This window comes from Terrapene carolina, unplaced genomic scaffold, assembly GCF_002925995.2.
Source record: "Terrapene carolina triunguis isolate 2854851 unplaced genomic scaffold, T_m_triunguis-2.0 Scaffold96, whole genome shotgun sequence".
In the NCBI taxonomy this organism is placed as follows: domain Eukaryota; kingdom Metazoa; phylum Chordata; order Testudines; family Emydidae; genus Terrapene; species Terrapene triunguis.
The window spans coordinates 76,743,703-76,757,315 of record NW_020664447.1 but is presented as its reverse complement, the minus strand read 5'-3'; positions in this window follow the sequence as shown (position 1 = coordinate 76,757,315).

The window sequence follows — 13,613 nt, the reverse complement described above, 5'->3', positions numbered from 1 at the left end:
GGGGGGGGGCGCCCGGAGGCTTTTTCGCCTGGGGCGGCGAAAAAGCCAGAGCCGGCCCTGCCTCCCAGAAATGCATTCAGAAAAATAAAAAGTTTTTTCTCTCAAAAATAAAATCTTTGGAAAGCAAACAAACAACCAAGTCGTGATGGGGCTATAGAACCATGTCCAAAATAGAGATTGTAATGAGGCCTTTAACTGGAGAAACACAGAAGAACATATGGCCGAAAAGTAATGCTACCAGTTAACTCTATGCAAATCCAAAATGAGTCTACTGACTTCTATGGATTTACACTAGCTTAAATTATAGCAGAATTTGAGCCTTCTTTTCTAGACTAACCAATAAAATTCTAAAATAAAACAAAATCCTCTGGACTTACATTGAAAACAGGGAAGGAGACAGAAAAACATGGTAAATTCAACTGGGCCATCTTGCTACTTACCACAATTCTTTCCAGCATTTCCATGTTTTTCCTCAAACCAGTAGCTTGAATTTCCCCTCACTTGCACTAGCTCAGTTTGCAGGTTGAAACATTCTGTTTTACCCTTTTTGGAATAGAATATTTCAATTTTTCATTTCAAAGTGACTTATTGCTTCAATTTTCACATTATATAATATGAAATAACAAAAGTCAAAATCAGAATGAAAAATTTCAATTCTATCAAACAAAAATGTGCACACTGACCACAAATTTTTTCCCCAGATTTTCATTTCACAGGAAATTTCAATTTTTGTTTTGTTTTGTTTTAGTTTTCATTCCATTTTGGAATGGAAAAAGATTCAAAATTGTGAAATTTTCTGCGTAATGAAAATTCTGGTTCCTGTAAAGGTTTATTCATAGTGTAAACCTAGTATAAATATGAAGTGAATCAGGATACATATCTCCTCAAATGAAATACTGAGAGAGCAAGGAAGCCATTTAAATCCAACTCTTAGAAGACCCACTTATTTATATGAATCCAAAACCATACAAATAATTTCAATATGTTATAATTTACTTAGAAGCCTGAAGCTATATAAGTAGCAGAGACATGAAAAATGAAACCTCTACAGAACTCTAAGCAGATTAATAACATACTCATATAATAACTGGAGACAGACACAATATGTCATTGTGTATGAATTATTTATTTCACCTTATATATAAAATACCACACAAAAATATTCCCAAGTATTGTATATAGTAAATATGAGAAAGAATATATCATATGTTTCAGCTATGTCTTGCAAACACTTATTCACATTGAGCATCTTTATTCATGTAAGCAATCCTATTGAACTCAATGGGAGTACACTGGAGAGGGAAAATACTCACTTCCAGAAGGTCCTGTAACTAGCCCTGTATTATACAAACACATTTGAAGTGTTATCAGGCATACACTGATTCAAAAGCTACATGTGTATCTCCCCTTTTCTTTGGTGTACCTACTCTCAGGGTGAAATTCTAGCACTACTGAAGTCAATAGGAAGTTTCGCTATTGACTTAAGAGGGCCAAGATTTCACCCTGGTGTATCTAAGAGACCCAAAACAAATACTAATAATATACCAGAATATAATGCTATCATGGTCCACACCACTATATTTCAAATTTTCTAACATGCACCTTCATATTTTCTCCCATGCCACCTCTTGTGGAAGGAAGAAGCTCTTCAAAGCCACTATGTTATCGTCTTTTAGACCTTTCTTAAAATACACCTGTCTCATGATGCCTACAGAACACTTGACAATGATTAGGCAGCTGGTGTGCTATGACCACTGCTTATTACATGAATCATAACTATCTCACTGCTCCCTTGTGCTCTGTTTGTTGTATCCACCTGTTGTTTCTTGTCTTATGCTTAATTTGTAGACTCTTAAGGGCAAGGAACCATCTTTTAATTGCATACACTAGCACAACGTGGCCCTGACCTTGGCCTTGAGACGCTGCTGCAGCAGAACAATCACCACAACAGTAATAATAACAATGACAATAATAATAGCAAATGTCACTGGACCATTATCACAGAATATTGTAGTATTTTTACAAGCTACCTAAGGGTGTAAATAGCTTGTAACAAGTGCTGTGTATATATATTCCTATGTGTAAATGTGATCAATAATAATAAAAAGACAATTACGTGGGAAAGCATCTCAGAAAGTTTTATCTCCTAGGCCATTCTTATCAAATAAAAGGAGCTAAAATAACCTAGTTACAAGAACCTTCTCCTTTCTGCATCATGACAACACTCATTCTGTACCTACAGGCTTTAAAGGAACCTGGATCCAATATTTCATTCCCTGGGGGGAAATTATTAACACTAATCCTTGTCTTTGAACACAGCAATCTTTTGATTCATGCAACTGAGCTCTGTCACCTCACTACTTCACTTTTCTATGTCTATCACAGCATCCTATGGCAACATAATGCATCTGAATTCATGAGGCTCATATAGCAAGGGTCAGAGTATTAATATGTTAGTAGTGTGCCAATTTGCCAATTATGCTTTTTTATAGAGTCTCAATTAATTATGCTGGAATGTTTTTATGCCAGACTGGATATTATTACTGTATATCTGCAGTGCCAGATGTTCATAAGTAGACAAAAATGACAGACTTTAATGGCATTTTGGTTAAAATATTTGGGTTTGATTTTCACAAATGGCCTCTGGTTTCATAGACACCAAATTGCAAGTGCCAATACTAGCATTTACCTGATTGCATCTGTAAAATGAGTAGTTAGACTGCCAGGGCCAGATACTGTGCTGAGGGTGAGAACTAGAAGGTCATGGTGCAAAGAGGGGCTTAAATTACTCTTTTGCTCTCCTGGTCCTAGGCCAGTCTGTGACAAGCCAGTCCACCTGATGCAATTTAGGGCAGCCTGAGGGATGACTATGGGCCATTTCTGAAGCCAGGGATCAGTGGGGAGTAGGAACTATGGGTCTCTTCATATGGCCATGTCACCTGCATGGACCAGAGGGATGGAGTGGTGTAGGAGTTGCTACAGCAATTCTACACCAACCTGAGGATCCCCTGAAGGAGGCTGGATCCTCCTGCGGCCAAATAACCATCTTTAGGGCAGCTTTATATCAGGAAAGTGGTGTAGGAAGAAGAGGTTCTGAGACTGGGGGGCAAGGTGTGAAGAAAGCTCTGAATACCTTTGTACTGAAGGAAACACAGGTGGGGAGGAGTTTTGAGCTGGAAAGGTGATCTCTCGGGTTGGCAGCTTTGTGAAGGAAATGAGATAGGTGAGAGGAATGGGGCGTGGGTGTGAGTGAATGATAATCATAGAATCATAGAATATCAGGGTTGGAAGGGACCTCAGGAGGTCATCTAGTCCAACCCCCTGCTCAAAGCAGGACCAATGGTGTGCAGGGAAGAAAGTACTAGGAGATACGAGTGTAAAAGCTAGGGGTGAAGCTGGGATTAGCAGAAAACTGTGAAGGGAAGACAGAGAAATAAATATTATTTCCCCTCACACTGTCCTTTTACTGTAATGGGTCTCCATTTTTTGTTCTGAAACAGAGAGATAGAAAGGAGAGGGAAGAGTCAGGCACCCTTTTCTTCCCTCTAGCCCTCCAGTCTCCGTCACCCCCATCCCCACCAGCAAAACCATTTAATCACACTCATACACCTCCCTCAAGGTCCCAGTTTTGCACTTAGAGTATATCCACACAGCAGTCAGAGGTGTGATTACAGCATGTGTAGATATACGCAAGATAGCTTTAATCTAGCTAGCATGAGTACCAATAGCAGCAAAGCCATGGAAGCAAAGGCTAGCTGCCCAAGCCCATACCCTCTAGGAAGCCTGAGTACATACTCAATGGCTAGTCTATGCTACAGCCTGTGGTTTACTACTATTGGTACCTAACATAATTATATTAAAGCTAGCTCAACAGTGTGTACATGTGCTGCAATTACAACTCCAATTACAGTGTCGGCATAGCCTTATAAAAACAGGGAAGACTTGAAGGCAAAGGGGCATGGGGCCCTGGTGCTTGTAGACCTCACCACTAGTTTTAGGTTGCCTGGTAAGGTTAGTGGAGAGTTAAGTGGAGGACTTTGAATGACAGGTTAATTACTCCACCTGCCTAGTGTAATTACATTAAAGCAGATTCCCTGAAGAGAGAAAGTAGGGAGGAAGCAAGATGGGAATGTTAGTAATTAGTAACATGGCTGAGCAGGGTAGTCAGTAATAGGGGGTCTAAACCAGAGCCCATTGACGTCAATGGAAAGACTGCCATTGACTTCAACTGGCTTTGGATCAAGCCTATAATGAGCAGGAACTGGATGAAGCAGAGAACAGGCAGAAACTAGAGCAGGGGAAGGGAGGTGTAAAAGAGGATGATTGGCTGTATGAACATGAGAGACACCTAGATACTGGAGCAAAGGGAGAAGGTCTGCAGAACAGAAAATGGAGGAGACTAGAACACTTGGAGGTACGGTGTGAGAGCCTGGGCTATGGGGTGAAAATGGGTGGGCGAGTGGGGGTTTTCCACTGATCTAATCTGAAAGGACAAAAACTTTAAAAATAAAAAATAAAAGAGGAAGCCAAGGCTCTGAGTCACACATTTAAGGAAAACGAAACCATCTATACGTAGAATCTATCTCCTCACTCTTTGCAGAAGCAACCGTGGGACAGTCAGAAACTGAACGGGAGTCCAAGGAACTATTTTTATGCATTGTAGGGTGTTTTCCCCCCCAACGTTCTATTGCTGTTGCTGTTGTTTCAGTAAGCACCAGGAAAGGGGTAAGCTTGGACAATTTTCAGTCTGTGTCTGCTGTGGTTGGAACAGTGTGGAATCTACACATATATAGAAATGATAAATTAGGGCATGAAATTAATGTCTAAAAACCAAAACATCTGATTGTAGCTTGAGCCCTTTCTTTTAGAGTTACAGTGTACATAACATTAATAGTCTGGAAAAACAGGATGGGTGGTCTTCTCATTAAGACACTGGACTGAGCTTTGCAGATCTGGATTCAGTTGTCTGGTCTATAACAGACCTTTTGTGTGACCTTAGACATGTCATTTATTCGCTCTGGGCCTCCATTTCCCAACTATTAAAGGGGGATAATAACACCCAATATTTTCTCCCAGGTTTGTTTTTCACCCCAGTCAGATGCAGCTTACCTGTTTAAAGTCATTAGCTGGCCGTGTCTTGGCCTGGGGCAGAAGTCAAATGTGTTAGCTGCCTCTTGATAATGCTTTTCAACCATTAAAAGCTTGATTGAGGTAAAAATATTTGAAAGCATATATTTTTTTTCCCCATCGAGGCAGGGCCCAAGGACTGTCTCTCAAAATGTTTACGTACAACACCTAGCACAAAAGGCACCCGATCTTGGTTGGAGCCTCTAGGTCCTACCATAATAATTAATTATTATGAATATTATTAGTAATATGGGATTACATGATAGGGGATCTGAAATATTAAACAAATCTCACCATGCTGTCTTTAAAGTAATAGAGGAGTCACTGGCATCATTTTAGAAAGCACACATACTTTGGTTCTGATGAGCCTCCATTACAATGGTGCTCTGGAGAAAGAAGAAAAAGTTCTTGAGGTGTACTTTTGATATGTAGTATAGGATTGTCCACTCGGATGTGACATGATGGGACCAAACATACAGGTGTACTTAGTAAAGCTAGAGTGAACTGAAGCTTGAGAGGTGGCATGGTACAGTAAATAGGCTGCTGCTCCAGGACTGAGAAGACCTGAATTTTATTCGTAGCTCTGCCCGTGGCCTAAGCCTTGAACCTCTCTTTGTTTTTATTTCCCCTCCCACTCTTTGTTCTGTAAGCACTTCAGGGCAGGGATTGTCACTTCCTCGGTGTTTGTACAGTGTCAAGCACAATGGGGGCTCAGCCTCATTTGGAATCTCTGTGAACTACTGTCATAATGAATAATAATTAGGGTTGCTAATTCTGATTGGATGAATTCCTGGAGGTTTCATCACATGACATAATCTTAAATTAAAGATTAATCTTTAATTCCTGGAGACTCCAGGATAATCCTGGAGGGTTGGTAACCCTAGTAATAATAAATCATTCAATCAATTTATCAAAGTAACTCCAATTTACACTTTGGTGTAATACCAACACATATCAAACAACAAGTTACTGTGCATCTTGTGCATATTAATAAAAGGATTGCAAACAATTAGGCCAGAATTGTTGAGGTATAAAATGCAGTGTTACTAAGCAGTAAACATTAATGACTCATTTACTGTGACAACAAAAGAAGTTCATTTACATGTAATACCCATTATAATAGAGAAAAGCCATGCTATGTTTAGCATTAAAAAAAATACATCCAGACCAATAGCCAATGACTTTTTATCAGGTTTTGATCTAAGTTGATGGTTTTAGTGGTCTTAGAGTTTTGCACCGTCAGCCAACTGATAAACAGAAGGTATACCTGATAAGTTTACCTTATATACATCCGTATTAAATTGCTGGAGAAGATACTAAATCTTTGTTAAGGGACAATATACTGAGGCATGTCCAGATGCTACCTGAGCATACTAGTGAAAGGTTTAGGTCCTAGTAAGATGATGTGTATGTGTGCATGCGCACACACACAGATGGATGAAATGGGCCCAACCTACTACATTCAGATCTGGATCTAGTTCTAAATTTTCTCAACATTTGCAGGGTGTTCAGACATGGTATTTTTCATCAGGCCCATCTTTAGTATATAGGCAAATGCTGCTACTGCTATTTTCATGTGGCTTTCTGGCAGAAATGCCTGATGAGGCAAAGAGATGTAGTCATGAAGCCTCGTGTGTTGCTGGAGTCCAAGGAAATGATGTAATCATAAATTAACCATTAGTTTCTGAATGAAGTATTTAGGCTGAAAATAAATATGGGTCCAGTTCTGCAAATCATTGTTCAGGTGAGTAGTTCTTCCACACCTGAGTAGTCACAATGCTTACAGTAGGACTACTTGTGCTACATGAGTAAAGTTTACAGAATCCATTTAGTTACCTAGGTGATTTTAATGTTGTCCATCACTGTGGTATCAGTACCTTCAATGTATCATATGCCAGAATTTCTGATTATTTATTTAAGCACAACATTCCAAACCACATTAGTATTTTACTGTATCATTTTTACAGTTATTTACTCTGCTAATTCCACTTTGGATGGTTTTCAGATTGGTACTCTGAGGTATGTCCAATAGCTACAATAGATCGGGGGGGAGGGATAGCTCAGTGGTTTGAGCATTGGCCTGCTAAAGCCGGGGTTGTGAGTTCAATCCTTAAGGGGGCCGTTTAGGGATCTGGGGCAAAAATTTGTCTGGGGATTGGTCCTGCTTTGAGCAGGGGGTTAGACTAGATGACCTCCTGAGGTCCCTTCTAACCCTGATACTCTATGATTGTGTGAGTAGGTGCAGAACAAAACAGTGGGGAATCTAAAATGATGAACTTTGCATAATCCTGGTGCATGCTACACCTAGGTCTCAATCCTGCCTAATGCCAGACTTCCTGTGAACTCAGTGTGAATTTTTGCTGGATCTAAAAGACTACAGGATCAGTCCCTTAATGAATACTTGAATGTAAGTACAGATTTACTGAAATAGCATGGTACTTAGGGATTTCCTGCTAGTGCCAATATGACTTATACATAATTCTATGAAAAGCCAGGGCTTTGTTTAGGAACAGAACTTCTTCAAGTTTGTAGTCAATGGTGGATTTTCATAGGTTCATAAAAAACAAGGCTGAAATAGTTTCCTGTTCCCTTACAAAAATGCTGATGCTTTTCCCTCTATACTAGCAAGTGTAGAATTATAGGTAGATAGAGGTCAGTCCTAAGATTTAAGTTTCCACAGGACTCTGTTATCCTTCTTTCAGAAATTGGCTGTGAAGTGCCACAGAAACACGGGGTCTTTGTCCTTTCCACTGTTCAACAGGCACTAAGGAGAAAACACCACTTCCTCTTAACTCAAGAACTCAGGTTGGATTTGAACTGCAGTTGCTGAGGTGAAAGGGCTTGATAAAGGGCTCGGCTGCCTTCCCCCAAACAGCTGGAGTAACATGGAAATCGTTTATTCTGTGCAGCTCTGCCACACTTTATTCTGGAGGGGAAAAAATATGTTGTCTGGTGAGCTGCATTTTTTTAAGATAATAGCAAACTATCTCTAATTCAAACCAACTGAACTAATTGGACAAAAAAGGATGTTAACAGCCCAGCCTACCAGACTGTATTTAAAACAATTGTTAGCAATCAATAAATGCTGCTGGATTGTTTGATTTCATTAAAGATGTATTTGTAACTAAGCAGCTGGCACCCAAACAGCTGCTTTAAATAGAGAGAGATTTTTCTTACTCTGTTTTATCATGTTCTTGCTTATTTTATTTGCACATTTTCAGCGACAATGACGACTGAATAGCACTGAAATGCAGATAAGCCCATCACGCTTCTCCAGCATGTGAGTTCGAGCCATATGCTGGGTCAGTGAAAGGGATGACAGAGATGACAGCCTGCTTTTCTCCCCCCTTCCTTCCTCTCCAACCCCACCATCTCCTCTTGGGGTGGCCACATGGGGCCAAATGCATCCCTGATGTCAATCCATTAAAGTCAATGGAGTCAAACCAAGGAGGAATTTGGTCCATTGATTAAAAATGAAAACAGTCGCTCCTTCGCCAGCTCTACATTCTGGAGCTACTGACCATGACTTCAACCTTTCATGTTCATCAAATAGAATGATTGTCTGGACGCTGCACATAAAACAAGGAAATATAGTAAACATCATTGGTATGCAAGTGCAAAATGACAGAGTTAGTTAGTTTCATTAAACTACAGCATTACAGTGTCCTTAGATTGCACTCCCTGCAGACGATGCCTCTGGGCCAGGAAATGTTAAAAAAAATGAAATAATCCTTTACAAAATATTATAAAATGCATTTTCCATGGTTAGGTTTGGTTTTATTTGACAATAGGAAGTTCTCGGGAGTGGCTGGGCTTTCACTGAGCGAAGCTACTATGAGCTAGAGTTGTGTGCAGCATTTAGAACAAAATGCAAAACCAGGTGGAAAAAAACAGCTGCAAACCTGAAGCTCATCCCAGGTTCACCCAGTTTTGTGAAGCTAGGCCAGGGGCGGGCAAACTTTTTGGCCTGAGGGCCACATCGGGTTTCAGAAATTGTATGGAGGGCCGGTTAGGGGAGGCTGTGCCTCCCCAAACAGCCAGGTGTGGCCTGGCCCCGCCCCCTATCCGACCCCTCCCTGCTTCTTGCCCCCTGATGGTCCCCCCCTGGACTCCTGCCCCATCCAACCCCCCCGTTCCCTGACAGCCCCCGCCGGGACCCCTGCCCCATCCACCCCCCCCCCCACTCTCTGTCCCCTGACAGCCCCCAGAACTCCTGCCCCTGACTGCCCCCCCAGGACTCCTGCCCCCATTCAACCCCCCTGATCCCCGCCCTCTCACCGCCCCGACCCTTATCCACACCCCCGCCCCCTGACCACTCCTTGACCACCACCCTGAACTCCCTCTATCCACCCTGCCCCCTTACCGCGCTGCCTGGAGCACTGGTGGCTGGCGGTGCTACAGCTGCGCCACCCAGCAGGAGCCAGCCACATCACTGCGCAGCACAGAGCACCGGGTCAGGCCGGGCTCTGCAGCTGCACTGCCCCAGGAGCTCGCAGCCCGGCCGCCCAGAGCATTGCGCCAGCAGCGCAAGGAGCTGAGGCTGCGGAGAAGGGGGAACAGCAGCGGAGGGGCCGGGGGCTAGCCTTCCGGGACAGGAGCTCAGGGGCCGGGCAGGAGAGTCCCGCGGGCCGGATGTGGCCCGCAGGCTGTAGTTTGCCCACCTCTGAGCTAGGCCATGTTTCCAGGGAACAATGAGTGATGAAGCATGAGACACTTGGTGGTTCAGCTTGGTTTCCACTCAAAATCTGACCAAACTGTTCTGGAGTGGCATTACCATGCTCCAATGGCAGGAGAGCTGCCAGCAGGAAGTAGGATGAGGATTTCCTGCCAGCTCTCAAGCCAGCCAGGCCTGTGGAGGGGAAAATGGGTAAAGAGGTGAATTGCTCATCTCTTCCCATCCCAAAACAAACCAGGGCTGTGGTGCTGCGGGATATGTGAAGTTAGGAGGAGGTGCTCATTATTATATTATTATTATTATTATTATTATTATTATTATTAGCGGTAATATTAAGTATGCACAGCTCTATTCCAGGTCTGAAGATTGATACACACAAGGCTCTTTTCCAGACTCTCACTGGCGTCATGTTTACCCAAGCTTTCCCCTTATCCACATGTGGCTGCCACATATGACTGTCATTTTCAAATGAGAGTCTCAGGGCTTAGGTTCCACCTCTTCTGCAACTGGCTAACAACAAGTGTCATTTAGGCTTCTTCCTTTGGAGCCCAAATAGATCTCTTACCTAACATCCCCATTCTCCACTAGCCTGATGAACAAGTAGGAGCTTCAAAGTCACACCAAAACCATAAAAATCAGCTTTCAAGTTACAGCACATAAAGTTGTTTGTTTTTTAATAAACTATTTTGTGCATGTTAAGTACTATATGTAATGATAGACAAATTGGTTTGGATAAAAGTAGCAACTGACTAAACATAGGACAAAATGTCAGAATGTACTCCTGTATTCAAACTTTCCCAGAGTCTGGGTGTTCAGATGGAGGGTTTGCTTCAGTCCATGGTACATACACAGTCCAGCTACTAAGTACTGATCTAGATATGTACTTTCCCAAAGTTCTTAGTTACATGGATCCAGTGTTTTGTTTCAGGCTTATTTCTATTACTGGCCAAATCTCAAACGGAACCCACATTAAGCCTTCCTTGAAGTTCAAAACAAAAGTTTGAGTCATATTGTTGTTGATTTAGTTTTGCTTACCTCTGAATTTTATGGGTCAGATCCTTGGATGACTTCAGTAGATCTATGCCAAGGTGCACAAGCTACATCCAAATAAAACCAGAAGCTTAATTATGGAAACATCACACAAAGGGAGGTTATTCTCACAGCATTTCAAGCCACTTGGCAAACAGGAAGCATCAGAAATTGTATAACAAAGCCTGTCTGTCAGCCGCATTTTTGCCCTAAGAATTTAGGATAAGCATGCAAACTTGGATACATACTTCAGCTCAACCTCCAAATGTTTTGAAGTTTGCCCATCACTAATTATCTGTACATCTGAACCCAGGGCTATTGCCAGTTCTTTGCAGCTAGCCACAAGAAAAGGGAAAGCGGTAGGTACTTTTTAATACCCATCTATCTCTCTGTAGTTAAAAAAAAATCCTATGTTAGGCAGGCAGAATGTTTCAATGGAATTTTAGATTCATCTTAACATCGTAGATCTCGCTGTGTTGACCCCTCCCCTCTCCCAGTGCACTCTTCAGAATTTGTCTGTGATGCCACAAAAAGATTTTTGGCACAGACCATTCAGGCTAAATCTTTCGACAAGGAACAGGGACTACTGAAAAGAAAAGGTCTTCTGAAGCTGCTTTTTGCTGAATTCGTGTACTTCTGAATGACGTCATTGGTACTTTAGCTTGTGTGGGCTTTTGGCCAGCATAATAAATGAAAGTATGTGACCCCCTCTGTGTTTAACATGCTGCTAGAAGGCAGTGTCCATGTGTGCCAAAAAAGAACCTGGCTGACCTAGGAGGAATGTGCTGAACATGTGCAGTGGTAATCAGTTCCCACTTCAATGGGTGGGTATGAAGGACAATATATATTAATAGTAATACCTATCCCCTATATAGTGCTTTTTATCCATAGAGCTTCCAGCAGGGAAGTTAAGAGTTTGCCTGAGTGAGGTTTCTGGGAAAATCGAGCAAGGACATCAGGATTTGGACCAATCTCTCTTCTAATGTTTAATAAGCTTAGTGCACCATACCAAGAAAAAAGATGGGCAACTACAACTATGAATTTGGAACAATCATGTTACTCTTACAGCCTGATCCTTCAGTCCCCTATGTGTTATAAACAATCCCCCATTTTAAACATGACTAGGTCATGGGGGTTGGTAAGGCCAGGATGCACTATATCACTAGCAGATTCTGCCCAGGAAGCCAGATCAGTAAGCCAATGGAGGTTTCCCCTATTTAGCAGGATTCTCTAGTGGCACAGAACAAGTGTACTGACTCCTTTGCCACCTTTCCCTCCTTGCAGCTGGCTTAGGGGGTGTGCAGGAACTTTCCTACACCCTACCAAATCCCTTGTGCTGTTGTACACCCATGGGACCACTGGTAGTTAGTGTAAGTTAGAGTTACTGTCACACAAATCTAACTTCCACCAAGGGACTGGCCCTGCACAGAGCAGCCCCAATGTTAGAGAAACACAAAGGTGAGTTTTAAGCCACTTTCATGCACACACCTGATACCAAGTTTCACTCCTGGCAGTTTGGCTGGACCCCAGGATCAGTCCCAACCTTTGTAGTATTGTCGGCTAAACTGCCTATCAAAGGTACCAATTATTGTCCGTGAAGCGTTCACTGATTAGCAGTATTCAGTGGCTTGGAAGTAGTTAACTCTTTTGAACAGAAAATTTCTGCCCATCTCAAATGTCACATGGGCCTTGTCTACACACAAAAGTTTAATTTAATGCATTGGTTTAACTTAGATTGGTTTTTAAACCGAATGAGTTAAACTAGTGCAAAGCCCTGAGTATGGACTCTTATTTCAGTTTATCTTAAACCAGTTCTTATTTGGCTTAAGCTAAATCAGCAGAGGTCAGGTTTATATCAGTTTAAGAGTGTCCATACAACTTTTTGCATCATTTAACTAAATCAGTTTTAAATCAAACAGACATAACTTTGCATGTATAGACCAGCCCATAGTAATACCGCTGTGGGATTCCTTCCTTTGTCACTTTTGCTACAATATTCAAGAGCAGCCTTACACAGGTCAGGGATGCAGGTTCCAAGGACAGAACAGAACCAGGACTAATAAGTGCACTTGCCAGCAGGCAACCTCCAAACATCTATTATCTGGCAATGACTATGTCTCATAGACTTTAAGGCCAGAAGGGACCATTGTGATCATACAGTCTGACCTCCTGCACATTATAGGCCACAGAACCTCACCCATCCATTCCTGTAATAGACCCATAACCTCTGGCTGAATTACTAAAGTCCTCAACTCATTATTTAAAGATATCAAGTTACAGAGAATCCACCATTTACTCCACACGGCCCACTCTATGCAGTTCCAAAGGGGAGCCTATTTCTAGTTAGTCATACATGGATGGATTTCAAATTTGCCCCAGAATGCTTTGCATCAACTGCTGTGGCCTTTCCTTGTCAACACATCTGAACCTGATGGTTCTGGGATGTGTTTAGGAGCTAACGTTGTCCACCACACCCAACTGAGAAGAAAGGGGGATACCCTTGACAGAAAGGTAAAATATTGCATTGGCTGATAAGAAGAAAGGAACAGTGAACAAAGATGTAGGAAGAGGGCACCAAATCACAACTTTTTCTTGCACCTCAGTCCACTCACAAATATAGTTAATTATTTGTAAAAATGCTATATTGTGAGGCTGAAATAGATCTAGAGTATTGCCCCCACCTTCACACCGGGCACACACGGTTTTAATTAAAACTCCAATTTTTCCTGTGAATGATTCACAAAGGGCTCGCCAATCTCACAGTCTTTAGCAGCCAAAGAGA